Below are 21,018 nucleotides of genomic sequence, written 5' to 3'. Positions count from 1 at the left end.
AATGTGTTTTGTTACTTCTTGGAAAATGCTACGTTGCTCATTGTTTAGTTGTGATTTTAGTACAGAAAAGTCTTCTGTAGATTGCTCATACTGACACATGGGGCCTCATTACGAGTTTGGAGATAGGTGCTGCCTTCAAACCGGGCTCCATTAAAGGGTTCCTTCAATGAGGAATAACCGGGTCATTCCGACATTGGAGGACCCGGTAATTCCTCCTTGAAGGAACCATTCCCCATTCCCATTTGAGCCCCAACAGGGCTCAATGGGAATGGGGGAGGGAGGTAATAACGGCCACATTACAAATGGCCCGTTATTACCTCCCTCTTCCCCTCGCGGGAACCGGAAAGGATGTCTAGTTTTACCAGACGTCTTTTCCGAGTCCCCCAAAGGGAACCTCATAATCAGCGAGCGCTCCCGTAATGAAGGGTGCCTGTCCCGCACCGTTCATAACAGGACTGCAAGGGTCGTAATGAGGCCCATGGTGTTTTCTACTTCTGTCATGGCTAATTCTGCCACGTTTGCTATTTGTGGCTGTCGAAGTGGTTCTTGGCTTCCTTTTACAGAAGGTTGACTACTGTCAGGAATGTCCACATAAAGTTGGGCCTGGAGTTCTTCCTCGTGTTGCTGTTCATTGTGCAACATTGTTTTGTACTGTGTAAAGTTTACATCTTTTATAGTGCTTTCATTTTCTCTGAAAGTGTCTTCATAGGAGTCATAGGTATCTAGTAAATTGTCTTCTTTTCTCTATGGTTTAAAAAGTTGTAGCAGGGACATGTAATACAATTGTTTATGTTGAGGAGTTTTTAATGATAATTTGATATAAGTAATTAAGCTTTGTTTGGTGAGTTTCACTAAGCTGCCTTTACAATGTTCCACTCTGTATCAACCTTTCTTTTCATCTGGTTTAATATTATTTGTTTATGTGAAGTTTTGGGCTACGTGGTATAGACACATGGTTTCCAAAGTGGTACTTGTGTTTGGGTAGTATGTGTCCAGTAAATTGTTTTTCAAAATGTGATTTGAGAACTCTTTTTCTAGATTTAACTGGACCAAGACTTAGCCATACTATATTTTCAGATTTTCCATACAAGGCAGTACCGGTTAAAGGGTCTGCAGCTTCATAGCAGCCACATTCTCTATGGTAGAGCATTTTTATGCCTAAGCTGTACAATTTCTGTGATAGTGTTTTGTCAGATAATATGTCATCCCAGAGGTCTTAAAGCTCTGTTTTTTCTGCTTTGGTTAAGTAGTTTTTATATTTGAAACAAAAATACTTCCCACATTTGTGTCTTTGAAATTGTAAAATGTGTGCATGAAGGTCACTATGTCTTGTTTGTGAACTGATTTCAAAAGTTACATATTTTTGGATGAACTGTAAAACAGTGGCAACATTGGCCTCACTGCCTTGACCAAATTTAGGAGCATCTTTAATCCCAAAAGCATGTAGATGTGTGGTGCTCCTCTGGCTTGGTATTCTTTTTTCCAAAAGAAGGGTTGTATTTCTCCGAGGGGAGGAACAGTTTTATTACAAATGAAGTGTAACATAGCAATGAAGTGATGTTGGAAATATCTTGATACATTTACAAGATCTAGAGAGCAGAGTTCTCCTGGTGTTTTAATATCTATGTTTGTTTTGTTTTTATTTGCTATGCGTAGGAATTCCTGTAAATCTTCCCATGCATATTCTGCAAAACTTAAGGTCATAAACCAAGTGGGTGGGCCAAGGTTTCTTATCATACAGCATACATCTCTGTGACATCAGAACCATTATTGTTTTGTACCACACATGTTTGCTAAAAGATCTGTTATGTTTGACTGTAAAACCTCATCTTTTTCTAGCAAGTTTTGTAGTAATTGTGTAGCTGACTTATTTTGAAAATGGGTACCTGATTTCAATGTATGTGCAAATCCGTAGCAAGGAGTTGCTAGGTCACTTTCAAAGAAAAGGTGGAATATGTATTCGCCATTTATTAAGAAAATTAAAGATTGATCTATTGGAAGTTGCACTCCCATAGTGTGTACATTTTCTTTGAGATCTAATGGCGATAAAACTACTTTGCCTGGAATGCCTTTCACTAATTCAGAGGAACTGGCGTAAAGACTAGAAAGAAGTTTTGGCTATGTTACACATTGATGTGCACGGCCATTTGTAGACTGGACATATTGGTTCAGTGGAATGGAGAGTTGATACTAAGTTTTCTGGGGATACTCTTTTCTGAGCAGCGTTTCTTGTTCCATAATGGTATTATTAAGTTGTTCATACCCTCGTCCACTGGTATGTCTGGCAATTGGGTTTATTTGCTTTTGTTTGTATGCTTCTTCATTGAAATATGGTTCTGTGCTTGTGGTGTGACTCCATTCACCTCAACAGATGTTTTTGAAGCTATTTTTGTTGATATTCCTTTTATTTAGAAGTCTTTTTTGTAGTGCAATACTTAGTTTTGTTAGTGGTTTCATTCTGTTTAAAATTGAAATAAATAATTTCCTTTTGAGAAGGATTGCACTGTCTATGAGAGCTTCTAGGATTAATTTTCTACGGTAGGTTTTAAAGTTTGTGTGTGATTTCTCTCCTGTTTTTATAAGGTTCTGAAGGTCTCTGTTGGGGAACATGTTTTGTAAAATAATTCTTTTGGTATGCTTACTTGTGGCTACATCAAGATTTATAGGTGCAGTGTTAGCACGAGTGGTAGCTGCAGTCTTGTTAATCACTTTCTGTTTCATTTTATATTTTGAAAGAGGAGGCAAAGTTTCTGTACTAGAATCTTGTTTTGTTTCACTTAATGACTGTATTCGCTGTTTTGTTTGAACTTTTTGTACAACTTCTGCTAGAGGTGGATGCTTATTTTCGAGACTTTTATTTTTATTTTGTTTACTTTTGCGTTGCTTTGTACGGAGTTGCTTTTTGGTAGGCATTCTTTGGGGTCTGTTAGAGAAAAAAGAAAGTGTGGTTTGGGATCTTGTGCAGTGTATGTGTGCTTTGTGCATGAGTGTCTGAGTATGATGGTACGGATGTATGTAGAGGTGTGATTGTGCAATGGGCTGCTACTTCAGGTTGGGAAGGCTATTCTTGTATTGTGTGTTACTATACTGGTGTTCAGATGACAATATAAAGTATGCAGCTTGTGAGGGGAAACAATAATACTGAATCTAATGTTGCAGGGTGAATACAATTGTTTGTTCTACAATACTAGAATTGTACATTGTTTGAGAAACAGTTAGAACATTATGGCAGTATTGCATTTACTTTTCTAGATGGAAAGAGTAGGTTTCTTCTGAGTTCTGGTTCGTACTTCAGATGCTGCTGCTTTTCAGGAGAGTGGTCTTCATTGCAATTGTGAAAGAAAGAAGTTAATAAATATGTGTTAATATCACTGTTGTTAATGTAGACATGGATTTCTTTGTTTTTGCAGTATTAGGGCTTTCTGATTACTGTGCATAACATGTACATGCACTTTCCTTTGCCTATCTGCATTCTGTATATTTTACTTAGAATCTTTTAGTTAAACATGCTTTAGAAATGATTGTAATAGTAAGCGCACAGAGCACACATGGCTTCTTAAAGGCAATGATTACCAAACTACTGGGTGATCCTGTGGTGGCTGGAGATGGGAGAGTCTGAAATAAAGTAAGGGTTGCAATGAAGGATCTGGTACTTGTGTTGCAGTCTGAAGGGAAGGAGGAGATGTTGTAAGTTTTACAACATTGTACATAGTTGTACATGAGGTGATAGACATGACTCCACCTGTGCAGAGTTGAATGATGTTGTAAATTCTAGAACGGAATGGGCAACCACCTGGAATGAGAGAGCTGTCTAGATTGGAAGAACAGTTGTAGAGGCAGTGGTGCTGCTTCAACTGGAAGCCTTTAAAATCATATTGGCTATCCGTGTGCATGAATGAAGATGCATTTACTCATCCTTGCTGCGTGTCATTTTATAACACATTAGAAAGCCTTCTCCGATAATTATACTGTTATTTGTCCCATCTTTTAACATGAAATTACACTTTGTTAGATAGCTGTGTGTGTTGTGTCTGATTACTATTATGATTATTTATAAAGGAAGTACAAATTATAGAATGTATGTTAAATATGCAGAATGTATAGAAAGGAAATCATATGTACATCCTGTGCACCATAATGCATTAAATGCTATTATGGTTGAAATGTGGATAAATAGGTGGCAGTGGTTACACACATGATGGAATGAATGAACAAAACAATAGTTTGCACATTACAATTAGTAACATGGGTAAATAAAAATGTGGAGAGCAGGCAGGTTTGCAAGTGACACTTGATCATACCAGATGGGAGAAATTACAGTAAGCTTTTTTTACACGTTATACAGGGTAAGTGGCAGTTACTCTGTTTATATGCATTTATACAAGAGCTGTACATGTGCAGAAAATATTCATACCTGTACTTTGTGTTCATGCATGTGTATGTGCATGAATCTGCAAGGAGAAATGTTGGAGAGTTTTGTACTAGTTGCTGTAGGTGCTTTGCAATCACAGCCAATTGTACTCAGAGTGATCAACAGTGCATATAAAGTGGTGAATTGTGATGATATAGTTAGATGTAGACTTCTTTCATGTGATTGGTGGATGGTTGCGTGACTGCTTAACAGCATCCAATGAGGGAATGGTGCAGAGAGTGAAGTGGAAAGAGTAGAAGTGCTGCCCCAGTGTTACCGGCTCTACGGACACCGTGGCTGGTCGCAGACAGGGTGTGCCACATCTGGGGTTTCTCAGCAAATCCAGCATGGAAATAGGACTAGGGGAATTAGCCAATCAGGTGCTGATGGTGTCATTCATAGGGAGATAGGGTAATCATTTTGTTCATTGCTGTATGCTGTGAAGATGGCTGTGATTGCTGAGATGGACAAAGTTAGACTGTGGCTAGTGGGAGATCATTATATAACTAATCTGCAGTGGTATGCACACATGTGTGGCATTTTAAACAATGTTGGAATACAGGGAGTGGAGGCTACCTGTTGTGATGTTCAAGGGAGAAATTTGCAAGGTGTTTATACACTTTGTAGTAATGTGGCTTATTTTAACACTCCTGATATCCTGGTGGTAAATTGTGGAGCAATGTATTTGGGCTATTTGAGTGCAACAAGTTTGCAGGGTGCACTGAAGCATTGCTAAAGGAAGTGATGCACCTGTTTTCATCTGCTAAGATAAATTATTCACATATACCGCCCAGGACTGCATGGGTGCCTTGTCATGTATTTAGTCCTCATAGCAAGATGTCTTGTTAATAAAGGAATATCATGTTTTATGTATTCTGTGGGCATGCCATCATACCAAAATGAGAACCTTTTGGAAGATGGTGCAATTTCTTCTTGTAATGGAATGACTTTCACAGATTTTGGTCATTCAATATTTCTTGGTAATATGCAGACTTCAATCAGGAATTTGTTGTGATGGCATGCAAGAGATACAATGTGAAAAAAAACCCTAATACCAAGCCTGAAAAATCTGCAAAATGAAAAAGAAAAACAAAAAAAAGGCTCTTTTCAGAGCCAAACTCAAAAGGGAAGTGGGACACACTATTAAAATGTTCATTCCCTACTCTCAGATTTTACGATTTGTCTGCGGACACCGCGGTTGTCTGCGGACACCGTGTATTACATACAGGGATTTTGAGGTTGAGAGGCAAGCAAATGAGACTTAGTAGAGCAAGGGACTTGTCAATAAGGTTTATTGGGTGTGATGTGAAAGGAGAGAGTTTGTCAGAAAGTATTTTTCCTGAGAGGAAAGCAGATAGCTATGGCTGTGTGTTTCAGAAAGCAGATTGTCTGGATTTTGGGAGATTTGTGGATAACTTGGTTGGAGGTGCATGCAGATTGCTGTGGAGTGGCTGCCCATCTTGGATTCCCTCATGTGGAAGTTAACTGGCATGGAGTGCATGGAATGAAGTGGCTGGATTTGGTACCTCTTTATGCGACTTTGGTGACACAGTGTTATTCAGATATTATTATTATTAATTGTGGAGGGAACAGTTTAGGACATGTCTCTGGAATCTCTTTGCAATTTTCAATCAAATAAAGACTTGGGAAAGTCATGGACATGTTTCCAAAGTCCTGAGTAATTGTTTCTCGTATTGCGCAGAGACAAATGTGGCTGCATTCTTCTTCATTTGGTCCATAAATGGAGAAAGCGAGATGCAATGTCAACAAGGCTGTTTGTGCCTTTTTGCAAGATGTTGGCATGTCATCTTTTCACAATGAAAATATTATGTTTCGTAGTACACACATTTTTCGCAGAGTTGGAGTACATCTTACTTATGCTGGTAATCAGATTTTTCTGTGAAATATACAAAATGCATTGCAACCCTTTTTGGAATTACAGCAATCAATTGTGCAGTAGGTGTTGATCATTTGAAATTTTCGAAACACAAAAAAATCCACAAAAGGCTCTTTTCAGAGCCACCACTTCCTCCCAGAGAAAAGTGCAATGGTTCTGATAGGGCAGCACTGCAAACATTTTAGAGCTCCGCGAACAGACCATGGACTTCTAAAATTGCACAGGCCCCTGCACTATTTATTTGCCACTTCTATTGTTATACTGTGAAAGGCAGCTCTGAAAAGAGCCTTTTCAATGGATTTTTGTTGTTTTATATTTTGTTTGGTTTTTTTAAACAAGAGACACAAGGAAAGGAAGGGAAAGGAGGGTAAGGAAGGGACACCAACCACGGGCATAAAAAGTGCAGGTGGAGAGAAGAAGATGTATGGTGGGCCTTGTTCAGGTAGGTCGCAGTCCTTCTCATGCTCCCAGACCACAGTCTTGAAAGCACTTCTGCCTGTCCTCCTCAGAGGCTTACCTTTAGATGAGCAAGTGGAAGGAGTTAATCTCTCTTCCAGTCTCACATCTGGCCAGCAGGATGAGTGCAAATTACTGTTAAACCAGTTTGCTTCCCTGTTCTCACTTTCACCAGGCTTAACGCCTTGGGGACAGCATGATATACTCACCAGTGACTGTCTGCCTGTCAAAGCAGGGGTTACAGAATACCTGACAATGTAAGAACCCATATAAGGGATGAGGTCAACAAGATGCTTGATCTCGGGGTTATAGAGCCCTCTACTAGCCCATGGTCTAGCCCAGTTGTGCTTGTACCAAAGGCAGGATCCAAGGAGTTGAGATTCTGCATGGACTATAGAGCTCTGAATGCAGTCACGACTGTTGCCCATCCTTTGCCTAGGACAGATGATCTGGTGGACAACTATTGGCAAATAGCCCTGACAGACCATGTCAAGGAGAAAACTGCATTTTCTACCCCAGCTGGCCTCTACCAATTCAAGGTAATGCCTTTTGGAGTAGATAATGCACCTGCTACATTTCAGAGGGTGGTCAATCAAGTTCTGAATGGGATGGAGGACTTCTGCATGGCATATTTGGATGACATTGCAGTGTTCAGCCCTAAATGGAAAGAACATATTGAACACCTAGGGTATGTATTGCAGGCTCTGGAACAGGCCCATCTGACCATAAAGGCAAGCAAATGTCAAATTGGTCAGCGTTCAGTGGTCTACCTTGGACATGAGGTAGGAGGAGGTGAAAGAAGGCCATTGCCTAGGAAAGTACAAGCTGTACAAACCTGGGCCACCCCTACTACTCAAACCCAAGTGAGAGCCTTCTTAGGTCTCACTCAGTATTATAGGAAATTCATAGAGAAGTATGGGACCATAGCTTCTCCCTTGAATGTCATCTCCTCTCCCAAATTCCCTAAAAAGGTCAGGTGGAAAGAGGAGTGCAATCAAGCATTTGAAGGTCTGAAGAAAGCCCTTTGTCAAGCTCCAGTCCTAAGAGCGCCTGACTATCACCAACCCTCCATTGTACAAACGGATGCTTCAAATGCAGGTATAGGTGCAGTCCTTAGTCAACTGGATGAGAAAGTTAGGGAACACTCCATTTGTTTCATCAGCAGGAAGTTAAAGGATCCTGAAACAAGGTGGGCAACAATAGAACATGAATGTTTTGTTATTGTATGGGCACTGAAGAGGGTTAGACCATACTTGTATGGATCTACCTTCACCATTCAGATTGACTGCCCAACCATTCAGATGGCTGATGCAAATGAAAGGGGAAAACCCAAAGCTACTCAGATGGTCAATCTGCCTCCAAGGATTTGATTTTTCCATTGAGCACAGAGCAGGAAGTCACCACCAAAATGCTGATGGTCTCTCTAGGATGTTTGTAACCGACTAGAGGTATGAGAACCATCCAGGAGTGGATTAAATCATCATGTCCCTTAGTCTGGGGGGGGGGTGAGTGTTAGGGAGAATTCTCATTCTATGGCTAATTTCCCTTACCTAGTGAGTCCCTCAGCAGCTTTGCTGGATATCTGGAGTTATTTCTTTCCACTTGGTAAGAGTGTGAGCTTTTCCCCCACTCTTACCCATGGTTTGCTATGTGTCTTTTACCTGTTTTTAGGATTGTGGGCTCTGGAGGACACCACTTCAGTAGCCCCCTTCTTTGTGTGTGTCACAAAGAACCTTCAGTGCAGTGACACAGGGTTGTCGTTCAGACTTCCCACCGACTCCATTTCTGAGGTAACTACTGTCCCCCAGAAAAGGGGTAAAGTTACCATTAACTTTACTTAGTCAAATTTAACCACAGATCCAGTACACACCATCTTACATGGAGTGCTGGAAGGGTTAACTCTTAACTCTTTTTATCTGTACCTTCTAGGGCATTGATTCGCTCTTTTAACATTATGACATGGCTGGTGGCAGTGGTATCTACCCTAAATTTCTACCGCTGTTATCTTATATAACCGTGGTAAGATTGTAGGCTATTGTGTTAGCCTCAAACTTAAACCCGCTTGACAAAATCCCTTTTCCTTTGGCTCCGGTGCGGTTTATTCACCATTTCTTTTTGTTAAACTCCTTCTTGTGTTGTACTTTGCGCGGCAAACCAGGTTTGCCTTCTTTGTTCGCTGTCTTTTGGCAGGCTTCTACCTAGATGTCCTCCTCAAGGCGCCGGGGTGTCTAGGTGGGCTGAATGTGTGGGAGGGGTGTAGTCACCGCCTGAACAGGGTATGTTAGGAAACCCAAGTCACACTTTGTCATAATTGGCTGAGGTGGTTGTCCGGGCTGGACCACCCCCCTGCTGGGGGATTGACAGCCAGGCTGTGTGAATGGGGGGTTTTCACATAAAAGGCAGGTCTCTTGGGCTGGAAGTCAGAGAGTCGCCACTGGAACTACAAGGAACTGACGAGAAGTGGAGGAGAGGTCGACTGCTACAACTACCCCGTACAGGTGAAGCCCTGCTGCAGTCCTGAGTTATCTACCCTTCAACGACTAAGAGGAGATCCAGTCCGGAGTCTTCTTCCCTTGAGCCTGGTGGGGATAACCAGCTCATCTTCTTCAGCCAGAGGTCCACTTTGTAGTCGAAATCGCTGCACACTGCTGTAGTAGTCAGGATAGCCACCTGAAGAGCCTCTCCTGTTTTTAAGGAGCACGCCTTTTATTCGTTGTCGCTGCTGCCGGCCTCATCCTTGTGTGGTGCGGACCCCCCTCATTGTCCTTCTTCGTGCTGAAGCTCCAGGAAAGCATGGGTCTGCAGGAAACCAACAGGAACAACTGCTGTGGCACCAGCTTTGTTCTTTGAGAAAGGTACTGTGTCCTATTTGAGGAATTTTGGGTGAAATCCCTATTTCTCTTCTTTAAGGCTTGTCCTTACTTTACCTTCCTTCTTATAACTTTTGCTTCCAAACATTGACAATATCAAAGTACTCTTGGCTACGTTGAATCGTGAACTGTCCAACTGTGTGATCCTCGACAACAGGCACCCGGTGTCACTTGACTTTGGCTCCGGCTCTTTGACTGTTGAATTTCTGTCTATGAGTGTTCTTCGATTCTGTCTGCCTAACCAACATATTGGCTATGATTTTTGCCTCCAACTCTTTCTGGGTATCTTGGGTGCTAAATGTGTTTTTGCCCCGGTATCATTTCTTGCCGCGGACATGCCTTTATCTAGTAGACCGAACCGTCAAAAAGTGATCGCAATCGTATTCACGGTAACGTGTTTTGTTTTGTAACATTGGCCCATTCAAACACAGGGTACTTACCCTGAGTAATACTGTACCAAGTGAATTGGTTAGTTGTAGTATATTTTACATGTGGTTTTTGAATTATTAGAAGTGTTGTGGGGATAACAAATGGTTTAAAAATCAATGTACTTATATTTTTTACCTGAAACCTTGAGTCAGTGTTTGCTTGAGTCACAGTAATTGTGGTCCCTTTGTGTAATCTCTGCTACTGCTCATATGCTCTTGAGATAAGCCTGGCTGCTCTGCTACCACTTTAACATAGAAGTACAGGCTTGTACCAAAGGTAAAACTTGTATTGCCACCTGTAGTCTTAATTGTGTGTAGTGGTCCCTAAGGGCACTGCACAGGATTCTGCCTAACAGAGGTTTGGAACTGGGAAGGTCTGAGGAGATCAGAACATCCAGGGTGTGCCCTGCAGAGTGAGTCGGGCCAGAGGGAAGAATAGAGAGAGAGAGAGTGGCAGAGGTTGCAAAAGAGTCCTGTACAAGGCCAGGTAGCATCCAGGTGGATGTTAAAGTCTCAGAAGAGGGGATGTAGTGGTGACGTGGGAGGAGGAGAGGTTCGCCCACTCAGTGCTCAACATTGGAGTCAAGACTTTTTTTGTGTACTGTCGGTGCCTGTCCTGTTCCTAGAAACCCATTTCTTCTCCATGGGTAAAAATAGGTTAACATAAATGTACAGTATGGTCAACACAGCAATTGGCCTGTGGACTTTGATGACATTCGACCCCTCAAATCACCAAAAAATATGAAAACTATTTGGCATTCTCTGCTCCTGGCAATATTGATATGTTAGCAGTGTGCATGGAAATGTCAGTCATAAACCGACTCCAACGTGTTGTGTTTTTAATCATTTTTTTATACATCTTTCGATTGTTACCTATTTGGGATCGCTTTTATCTGGGAAGCCATCACTTCTGCAACAGTTCCCATAAAACGAAACACTATGCCAAGGGCGGCCCTTCCATACTGCTCGTACTCTACCCCCATATCACTATTATATATATATCACTGGATGTATTATTTAATTCACCTGCCCCTGCGGCTGAAGTTATGCCCCCTCACGTTTGAGATGGCGCACCTATACATTTCGTCCTTGTGCTTCCGTCAGTGGTCGAAGTGGATGGGAGTGGTCGGGAGGTTGCTCCTATACTTATTTTAATTAAGTTTTACCATTCCTATACTTTTATTTTAAAAAGAAACCGTTCCGGAATGGTTTCGTTTTAAAATAAAAGTGTAGGAAGAAGTTGAAACTTGCACTTCGTTTCCTTAAAGAGCAGCCACATGTTTTTTGGGGTTTTTATTGTGATTGGGAGGGGGCGCGGCGATGGGGTCTGTGGGGAGGGGTCCAGGCCGGCAGGGAACATACTTCCACTACTTCTTTTCGTACACTTCGACCACTGGCTTCCGTTGCATCAATATTCAAAGGTCGAGCTGTTTCAATTGATTTTCGAAACGGAATGTCACTGTGTTCTATCCCAGCTCCCCTATGGCCCGGACACTTTCCCCAATGAGTGAAAATGTCTTATTTGAAATGTCACACATATTTTCTTTCGTTAAATAATTTGCAACTGTTCACATAAATTCATGCTCGAGGGCAACGAAGGGCTGCGAGAAATCGGAGAAGATAAGCTTAACATTGCTTCAATATCGTGAAGCAAAACCTCTTTGCGCTTGTCCATAATCACATTCAAATCCAGGTAATCCTCCAGATTGAGATCTCATTTACTTCTTGAACATCAATGATGCATGAATTCATCACTCAAAGTGAACATATTGTCTAAAGTGAACAGCTGTGCTTATTATGAACAGTGTCATTATTTGCCATCTTACTGATCTGCAGATGTTTTGCTTCACCCTTAGGCCCAATAGTAAAATTCAAAATTACTTCCAACCAAACTGTAGCTTGCATTGGGGGCGGCTGGGCAGGGTGGTAATCACTTCAAGGTACAATTGCGGAGAAAGAAATTGCTACAGTCACCAGAAGGTAGGTGTCTCTTAATGACCTCTAGTGCTGGGGAAAGAAATCTGTCCCATAATTGACAAAGTATCGAAAAACAAGCATTGGCAATGCCAACCATTAGGGCTTTTGTGTAGGCAATGAAAAGGCACTTGCCAGGCACAGCGGTAGTGATATTAACTGGTCATTGATGGTAGGAGGTGCAACATATTGCAAGTATCTGGGTACTTAATATCTGTGCTACCTATACAGAAGCCAACACTCTTGGATTTGCCAATGCTTTTTTAACAGTATTTCTGTGGAGGACACACAGAGTGATTATAAATCGAGTGGCTGAAGGCAGACCTGGACAAAATATATATCAGACCTGTAGCGGTTTTACAACACAACTCCAATTAAGACATTGAGGGGCTGATTCATGGAATTATTTGCGCCGAAAAAAACGGGGATTTGTGCGCCATTCTGCCCGCAAATCCCTGTTTAACAAATGGGGATTTGCGGACAGAATGGCGCACAAATCCCCGTCTTTCGGCACAAATAATCCATGAATCAGCCCCTCAGTCTCAGAAGACTGCTTTGAAAAAACACTAGCTGGAACTTCGAGTGCAAAGTTTGATAGTAATGCTTGAATAAAGCAAGCTCAAATAGTTCCCTTGTGGAGGTGTTTTGAGTGGGTAAAGGCAGGAACTGGGTGGGAATGGCTATAGGGATTAGCATGGCCATGGGCACTCAATGTGTGGGCACATAGCCAAAAACCTAAAGACTGTGCGTCCCTCCTCATACACCACTCCTCCCTATATGTACTTTAATGCAATCGTTTTGGCTTTTAGATGACGCAAGCGACACCTAATAGCCCAAACTAAAAACACATTCAACTTTGTGACATACAGCCACAGCTATTTGTATTTTGCAGCAAGTAAGTACTCGGCATTCTGTCATTGCCTTCAATGTTCTCAGGTCTCTGAATGCATTTAGAACTCCTAGCAGTTATTATAGTGATGGGAAGTTATGCCAAGAATGAATGGCAGTAACTCCAGCTTAGCCTATATTCTTTTCAAATGTAAAGCATGAAATGACATCCCTCGGCTTCCTTGGTCATAATTTGCAGAGTTCATAAATACAAGGGGTCATTCCCTCATTTCACAGATAATACCAACATTCTCTCTTAAAAATGTATGTAAAGTACCTTTGAAACTTAAGTCCTCACATGAGTGAATATAATTTTGCTAAGCGTGTGTGCGTGTACGGTTCTTTATGAGGATGCCTTCTGGCTGACAGTGTGAGAAAAATTGAAAAAAACTGTGCACGATGAGTGCACTTAAAGGGGACCTTTAAATTGTGATAGGTGGTGGTGTGAGCCCAGACCCCCCTAGCAGTTCACTGAATTCTACGCATGCACAAGCATTTACAAAATGTTCAGGAAGTTTTCTCACAATTTAATGTTTTGGCAGTTTCAATCAAACTTCAAGGTTCCTGGGGACATTTCGAGAAGCAAGACTCAGAGTACACAGATGGACCAATCGGACACCAAGAATCTCCAGAATGGAGTCTGAAGAGACAATCAGTGGCATTGTGTAATCCCCTGCAGGGGTTTACGGAGGGGGGGGGGACGGACGCCCTGGCAGGTGATCCCATACGGGGACCCTTGAAACAATAGAAAAAAGAACATTGGCCAGCAGAGCGCAGTTATTTCTGTTTGCCCGACCCTTACAACGGAGTGTCAAGCTGGTGCTCTGCTCAGTAACTCTGCAATAAAGAAAACAAAATATACCTGGCTGATCCTGCATAGCAGTGGCACCTAGTTGCCAGAAGACGCGCTGCACTGAAGTTCACTGGGATGGCCTCGACTTCATCGTTTCACCATGCGTTGCTGCCAAGAGGATCGACAAATCTACCTCACGTCTGTGATGTCACGTGTCATAGGAGACCGGGTCACGTGTCAGGGGGGTGGGAGCCGGAAAGAAAGGTACCACCGGTTCTGGCAGTTTGACACCAGTCCGGGTTTATGCAGGCTACAAACTGGTTGTGTGTCACTTGCTCCGCGCTGCGTCCCAAGGACTGTGAGGACCTGTGCATCCAGTGGAGGCTCCGCAACAACGGAGCCTCCTACATCACACTGGCGACGAGGACAGCGCTTTCCCCACGCGTCCGTTATCCTAACATTTATCGGCTCAACAATACTGCTGCACCGGAGACTGGAACATTGTTAAGACATTCCGGTAAGAATGGGCATCAGAACGTGGGAGGCAGTACAAGCGCTTGGCTGCAGTCACACGCACATATCAGAAACGACTTACTTCCAATATCCGGCTCAAACATACGTTCCAGTCTAGTGCGAGGGCACGCAAGCCTCATTCTCATGCCCACAATGTTCTACCAAACGATCAACATGCCTGAACGTTCCATTCTCACACTGAACACGAGCCTCATCTTCATGACCGCAACGTTCTACGGTCAACATGCCTGAACGTTCCATTCTCATGCCAAACGCAAGTCTCATCTTCAGGCCCCCAACATTCTGCTGTGAATCCAATGGTCCAGTTTTCATTGCACGCGCCGCATGCAACGCTCTGTCACCACTACGTACAACACGCTCGATGAACATTCCTCTACCTTGCATGTACCAGCAAGCTATGTCTCTCTACTCCTACAACTCTCTGTGTCAGGAGAACAATCATCATCATGCTCACCCTGTGAACAGTGCAATTAACCACTCCAACGCTCGAAGCACAGGATTGCACCTGCACTGATGACCCAACTCAAGAGAGCAAGAGGCTACAGTGAATACCCAGCTGCATTCACCGAAACACCATGCGCACCTAAAAGGACACCGACATCTTTCCAGATTGCACTTGCTCGCATATGCACCAGAAGGACATTTTTCCGGCGTATAACGAGCAGCCTACCAAATAGCACCACTGCTTGACCATGTCCAGCAGGAATGCAAGCCCTTCAAGGGCCAGTGCAAGCCACTCGGATAGGAGGACCGTCAACTCTGACCACCCAGACCCAGCACTCACCACCCTAAAGGCGCCTTTCGATCCATTTGCAAAAGGGGCGGCCGTTCGCTGGGGAGTCTGGCTACAACAATTTGAGATGCATCTTCACGCCAGAGAGATCACCACCAACAGGAAAAAACACACATTCTTCCTGCTCAAAATCAGAGTAAGGCCTAGGAAGAAGGCCAACAGCTGACTGAGCTGACGAGTGTCAGATGCGAGTTGCCCACGTCGTGTAGCCGATGAGTTCTTCCTCCTGATGGAACCCTCTGGCTCCTGGAATAGACAACCAGAGCGATCAATCAGAGGAAAGAAAGGATGCCAGATGAGACCCAGACGACCCAGATGATGACACGTGCCGCAGGAGTTGTTACCGGTGAAGCCAGGGTGGTGCGAGTGGCTGAGGACAGGCGTTGGATCTGCAAGTGAGGGGTTAACACAACAAGAATGTATAACCAACCGCCCTTCTGACAAGACCCGAAAACAACAGATCAAGAATGCAATACGTGTTTGTCAGATTCCAATAACAACCCCCTTCCCATGCAAGACTATGGCTTACCGTGTTTTATTCTTAATCACCACCGGAAGGTGGAAGAAAGCAGGGAAACAAATCCAAATCCGAAATCCACAATCCAGAATCCAAGGAAAGCCCAACCACCTATCCAGCCGGCACGAGGACGCCTAATACACACTTGGCAGTCTTGAGTTAGTGTACGTAGCAGGGAAGTCTAAGTTCCAAAGTTTCAACAATCCAAAAGTTCGAAAAGTTCCAAAGTTTCAACAATCCCAAAGTTCGAAGAGTTCCAAAAAACAAATTCCCCAGACACAATCCAGGTGAGTGAGGATCCAGAAGACAGACGAAGAGCAACCAAAACAAATGGGCGAAGGCAAAGAGGTCCGTGAGCAGTCCGAGGTCGAAGCACGATACAGGCAGTATACAAGAACAAGGCAGTCCAGAATCAAGGCAAGGTAACGGTCCGGGTCGGGGAAACGAGGCAATCAGGAACACAGGAGGGAATGGGGAGGAGGACGGGTACTGCAACAGGGGTTCAAGGGAACAGGATACAAAGCACAAGGTACAAGGCGCCACCAATTCTCAATCAGAAGCACTGATACGAAGTGAAGGCTGTGCCTAAAAAGGAAAGGTCACATGACAGCGTTACACGGATTCCGGCGTCGGCCGTAGGAAACACTGAGAGGATGCCAGCGTTGCCATGCCAACTTCCAGGAACCTGGTTGCAGCATCCTTAAAGGGCTACGCAGCCGTTTCTTAACACTGCTTGCATGGCTGTACATGACAACGAGCATATCAGTCTCTCATCCCATCTGCCGGAGCAGGTGCTCCCTGCCCTGCCTCGTGTTGCAGGTGCCCACCAGCAGGATCCTAAGCAGAAAGGTCTGGGAGGTAGAGGTAAGGCCAGGCACTCCACGTGCAACCACGCAGCCCCTCTATGCCCACTGGCTACCCCCCACCACCACCTGCCTCCAGATCTGCAAGGGCCGCTTTGCCCCTTTTAATTCCTCATCGATTGCGGTGCCGTTCCGCTCAGCATTCGAGTGCCGAACGAAATTCCAAGATGGCCACCGCCGTGATGCCCGGATCTGCCTGACCCTGTCCCCAAGGCTCCAGGCATCCAGGAATATCCCCATTGGTTGAGGCCATCCACATTACTCACGCCCAATCACCGTCAGGCGGTAGCCGGCGGGCAGAGTAAGGCCTAGGAAGAAGGCCAACAGCTGACTGAACTGACAGAGCGTTACAGGCGCTCAGGGGCCGTCATGCTGCCCACGCACGCTCCTCCTCTCGCAAAGGAACTTAGGTGAGTCCTACACACGCCACAACGAAACTCTTTCCGCATGCAGCCTCCAGCTAGCAAACTAATGGTCCCCCTGACCCTTTCACATCTCAGGCGTAGCATCTCACGCCACCTCTCCCACGCTGCCCTCGAGCGCAAGTCTAACTTTCAACAGCCCGAAAACTATAATTGACTACCATACTACATGGCCCTGATCTAATGTGTCAACTGCCTGCCCCTAGCGGCCCTGATCTATTGTGTTATTGCCTGTCCCTAGCGTTCCCGGATCTATTGTGTTAACTGCCTGCCCCTAGCGGCCCTGATCTATTGTGTTATTGCCTGCCCCTAGAAGCCCTGACCAACGGTGTTATTGTCTACCTGCCTGTACATCTGCTGTCTACAAATGCAGCCCCTTGGCACACACCCCAAAGCGCCTACGCACCTCCCTTCCTCTTCATCCATCTTCATCATATCCCTCTCCCTTCTGGCCATCTGCAGCATGCTGCCTGCGCACCCAGACTAGCATTCTCACCCATGCCCTACCCCAACATCTGACCTCATACACACCACACCATCGTCTGCACCCCAATCCACACTCAACCACCATACCATTCCGATCGGACATCACCCACTCCACCTCAGGCTCTGTAGACTAAGAACACGCACCAAACACCTCCTAGCTCACCGGAGCACCCCACCCTCCACACGCCTTAGGAACAACAGACTCAGCTCTCGTACCCATACATCAGCCGCCCAGCCTCACCTCTCTGACCACGCTCATTACCCGAGCACCCATCACGCTGCATCTATCACGCCCCAGTCTCACACACCCAAACACGCACCGTCCACCACCAGCACCCCCAACGCCAACACACACACTCTACAACCAGATTTAAGATGTGCTCTCATCAATGCATGCTCTGTCCAAGCCCACGCCATTGAAATCAATGACCTTATCACCACCCACAATCTTGTCATACTTGCCATATCCGAAACCTGGCTCCATGAAGCCTCCAGTCCATCCATCCACCTTGCACTCCCTGAAAACTATACCATCCTCAGACAGGACTGTAAAAACTCCAAAGGTGGTGGCAGCGTCGCCCTCATCTTCAAAGACACCCTTGCCATAAGAATGTGTAATCAACAATGGGACAACAACGCTGATCTCCTCACTGCTAAACTAGCCCTCTCACCTAACTGTACCATAAACTTCTTTATCACCTACAGACCACCAGGATCACCCCTTGACTACCAAAACCAACTCCTCCAAAACATAGGCAACAACCTCAAAAGCACCACCAAAAGCATCCTTCTAGGGGACATTAACCTTGGCTTATCTGACCCGTAGGACAAAGCAGCTGCACATTTAGCCAAAGAACTATCAAACATGGGGTTCGAACACAAAATTACTGCACCCACTCATAACAAAGGCAGATCCATTGACTGGCTAGCTTATCACAACTGCTCATCTGCAAATACCTCCATCTCGGCCCTCCCATGGATGGATCATTACTTCATTCAATTCTCCATTCCTACCACGCCCACCCATAAAACCTTAACTTATGCCCCCGCAAAATTAAGAAGCTCCAAAAATCTCACTGCTTCCAACCTCGCCCCTCTCCTTGCACTCTCATCCTCTCGCAAAGGAACTTAGGTGAGTCCTACACACGCCACAACAAAACTCCTTCCACATGGAGCCTCCAGCTAGCAAGCTAATGGCCCCCCTCACCTTTTCACATCTCAGGCGTAGCATCTCACGCCACCTCTCCCACGCTGCCCTCGAGCGCAAGGCTAACTTTCAACAGCCCGAAAACTATAATTGACTACCATACTACATGGCCCTGATCTAATGTGTCAACTGCCTGCCCCTAGAGGCCCTGATCTATTTTGTTATTGCCTGCCCCTAGCGGCCCTGATCTATTGTGTTATTGCCTGCCCCTAGCGGCCCTGATCTATTGTGTTAACTGCCTGCACCTAGCGGCCCTGATCTATTGTGTTATTGCCTGTTATTGCCTGCCCCTAGAAGCCCTGACCAACGGTGTTATTGTCTACCTGCCTGTACATCTGCTGTCTACAAATGCAGCCCCTTGGCACACACCCCAAAGCCCCTACGCACCTCCCTTCCTCTTCATCCATCTTCATCATATCCCTCTCCCTTCTGGCATCTGCAGCATGCCACCTGTGCACCCAGACCAGCATGCTCACCCATGCCCTACCCCAACATCTGACCTCATACACACCACACCATCGTCTGCACCCCAATCCACACTCAACCACCATACCATTCCGATCAAAAAAACCTTAACTCATGCCCCCCCGCAAAATTAAGACACTCCAAAAAACTCACTGCTTCCAACCTCGCCCCTCTCCTTGATATCCCTGAACTCAAGCCTCCATTTACCATGACCCTACCTCTCTAGCCAGGAGTCAGGGATGCTAGGTAGCAAACAGAATTGAAATCCAACCTTCCCACACAAAATGAGAGGCAAAATCGGATTCCGAAATGTTTGCAATTGTATAAATAACACTCGGAATTGGTAAATAATTAATTTACATGTGCATTTGAATAAATTAGGTAAATATGCGTTATAACAGTATCAGGAATGTAAGAACACTAGCAACTACAAGGCAAGGTACCAACAAAGGACATACAGTTCAAAAATCAACTTCAAAGTGACAACACAGTGCAGCCAAAATCACACACATAGAAATTTCACTTTCTTACTTTCACAGGTTTAAATGTCAAAACAGTTTAAAAAACGGGTGAAATAGACAGAATTTGAATGCAGTTTTTATACTGGATGACAGATGCACATCACCAGGATAATATGCAAGTGAAAGAGTGACTAACTTAATTGCAGGATGAGATTCTCAAGGGAAAAGGTAATTTGGTTTTAAAAATAAAAGCAGTTAACAGAGAAAATCGGTTTGGGGAGGAAAGAACAAGTTTCACTTAAACTAAATTTATTGGCTAGAAAAGAGGAATGCCACCCGTGAATAGAAAAGTCACGTCGCAGTTGTAACCTTTCATGCAGTGTGCCTCATTTTAGGAAGAATTCATTTATTTAATCAAAATATTTCTAAGGACTTACACATGCCAGAAATGAGTGGAAAGAACAAGTTACTTACCTGTAACTGTTGTTCTCCAGCATGGGTCTGGCATGGATTCACATGCTCATGAATATTCCTCGTCGTCAGGCTGAGAATCCTCTTTAAAGAAAAAATCAGTATCAGTTTTGTTTCTGATCTGTCTTTCTTAGTAGTAACCAATCACTGATCTCTGGGTCATACTGCCCCCAGCCAATGACTGCCCTCACCCTAAGCCCCTCCCCTGGCAGCCATCCTCAGATGTGATAGCACGTAAAGTGGCAGTATTACCAAGTTAAGAGCCGCAGAGGGGAAGGAGGGAGGGTTTGCATGTGAATCCATGCCAGACCCATGTTGAAGAACAACAGTTACAGGTAAGTAACTTGTTCCTTCTCCAGCATGGGGTCTGGCATGGATTTCCATGCTCATGAATATAAGAATACATAGCAGTACACACATGCACAACCACGGCAGGTGGCAAAAGGTTCAACATTAAGCATTGCATAAACTCAACATTAAGGAACTCTTACCTCCTCACCAGGCCCACCTTCAGGCGAACAGGTTGCGCGGCACTGCTTGGCCGACTCTGGACTCGTCCCTGGAATCCCGGTCGACGCAGTAGAATCTCGTGAAGGTGTGTGTCGACATCCACATAGCAGCCCTGCAGATGTCCAGCTGGGGCACACCAGACAAGAAAGCTGTAGTAGCAGCGATCGCTCTGGTCGAATGGGCTCTCAGATGGCCGGGCAACGGTCGGTTAGCCAACCGATGAAACTGCATGATGCAGCCGGAGAGCCATCTGGAAATGGAAGCCTTCGAGAGAGCCTTCCCTTAATTCACAGGTCCAAAGTTAACAAACAGCTGCAATGTCTTCCGAAAACTCTTTGTTCGGTCCATGTAGAACTTAAGCGCTCTAACTACATCCAGCAAGTGCAAAGTCCTCTCGGCCGGCGACGAAGGCGATGGGAAGAAAACTGGTAACACCAAGGGCTCGTTAAGCTGGAAGTCCAATGGCACCTTGGGCATGAAGGAGGGGTGCATCCTCAGCACCACCCTCGTATCGGGAAAAGTCAAGTATGGGGGCTTGCAGGATAGGGCCTGAATCTCTCCCACACGTCGTG

The sequence above is a fragment of the Ambystoma mexicanum genome, chromosome 10, assembly GCF_040938575.1.
Source record: "Ambystoma mexicanum isolate Mex_15411 chromosome 10, UKY_AmexF1_1, whole genome shotgun sequence".
Taxonomy (NCBI): domain Eukaryota; kingdom Metazoa; phylum Chordata; class Amphibia; order Caudata; family Ambystomatidae; genus Ambystoma; species Ambystoma mexicanum.
This window is presented reverse-complemented; position numbering follows the sequence as displayed.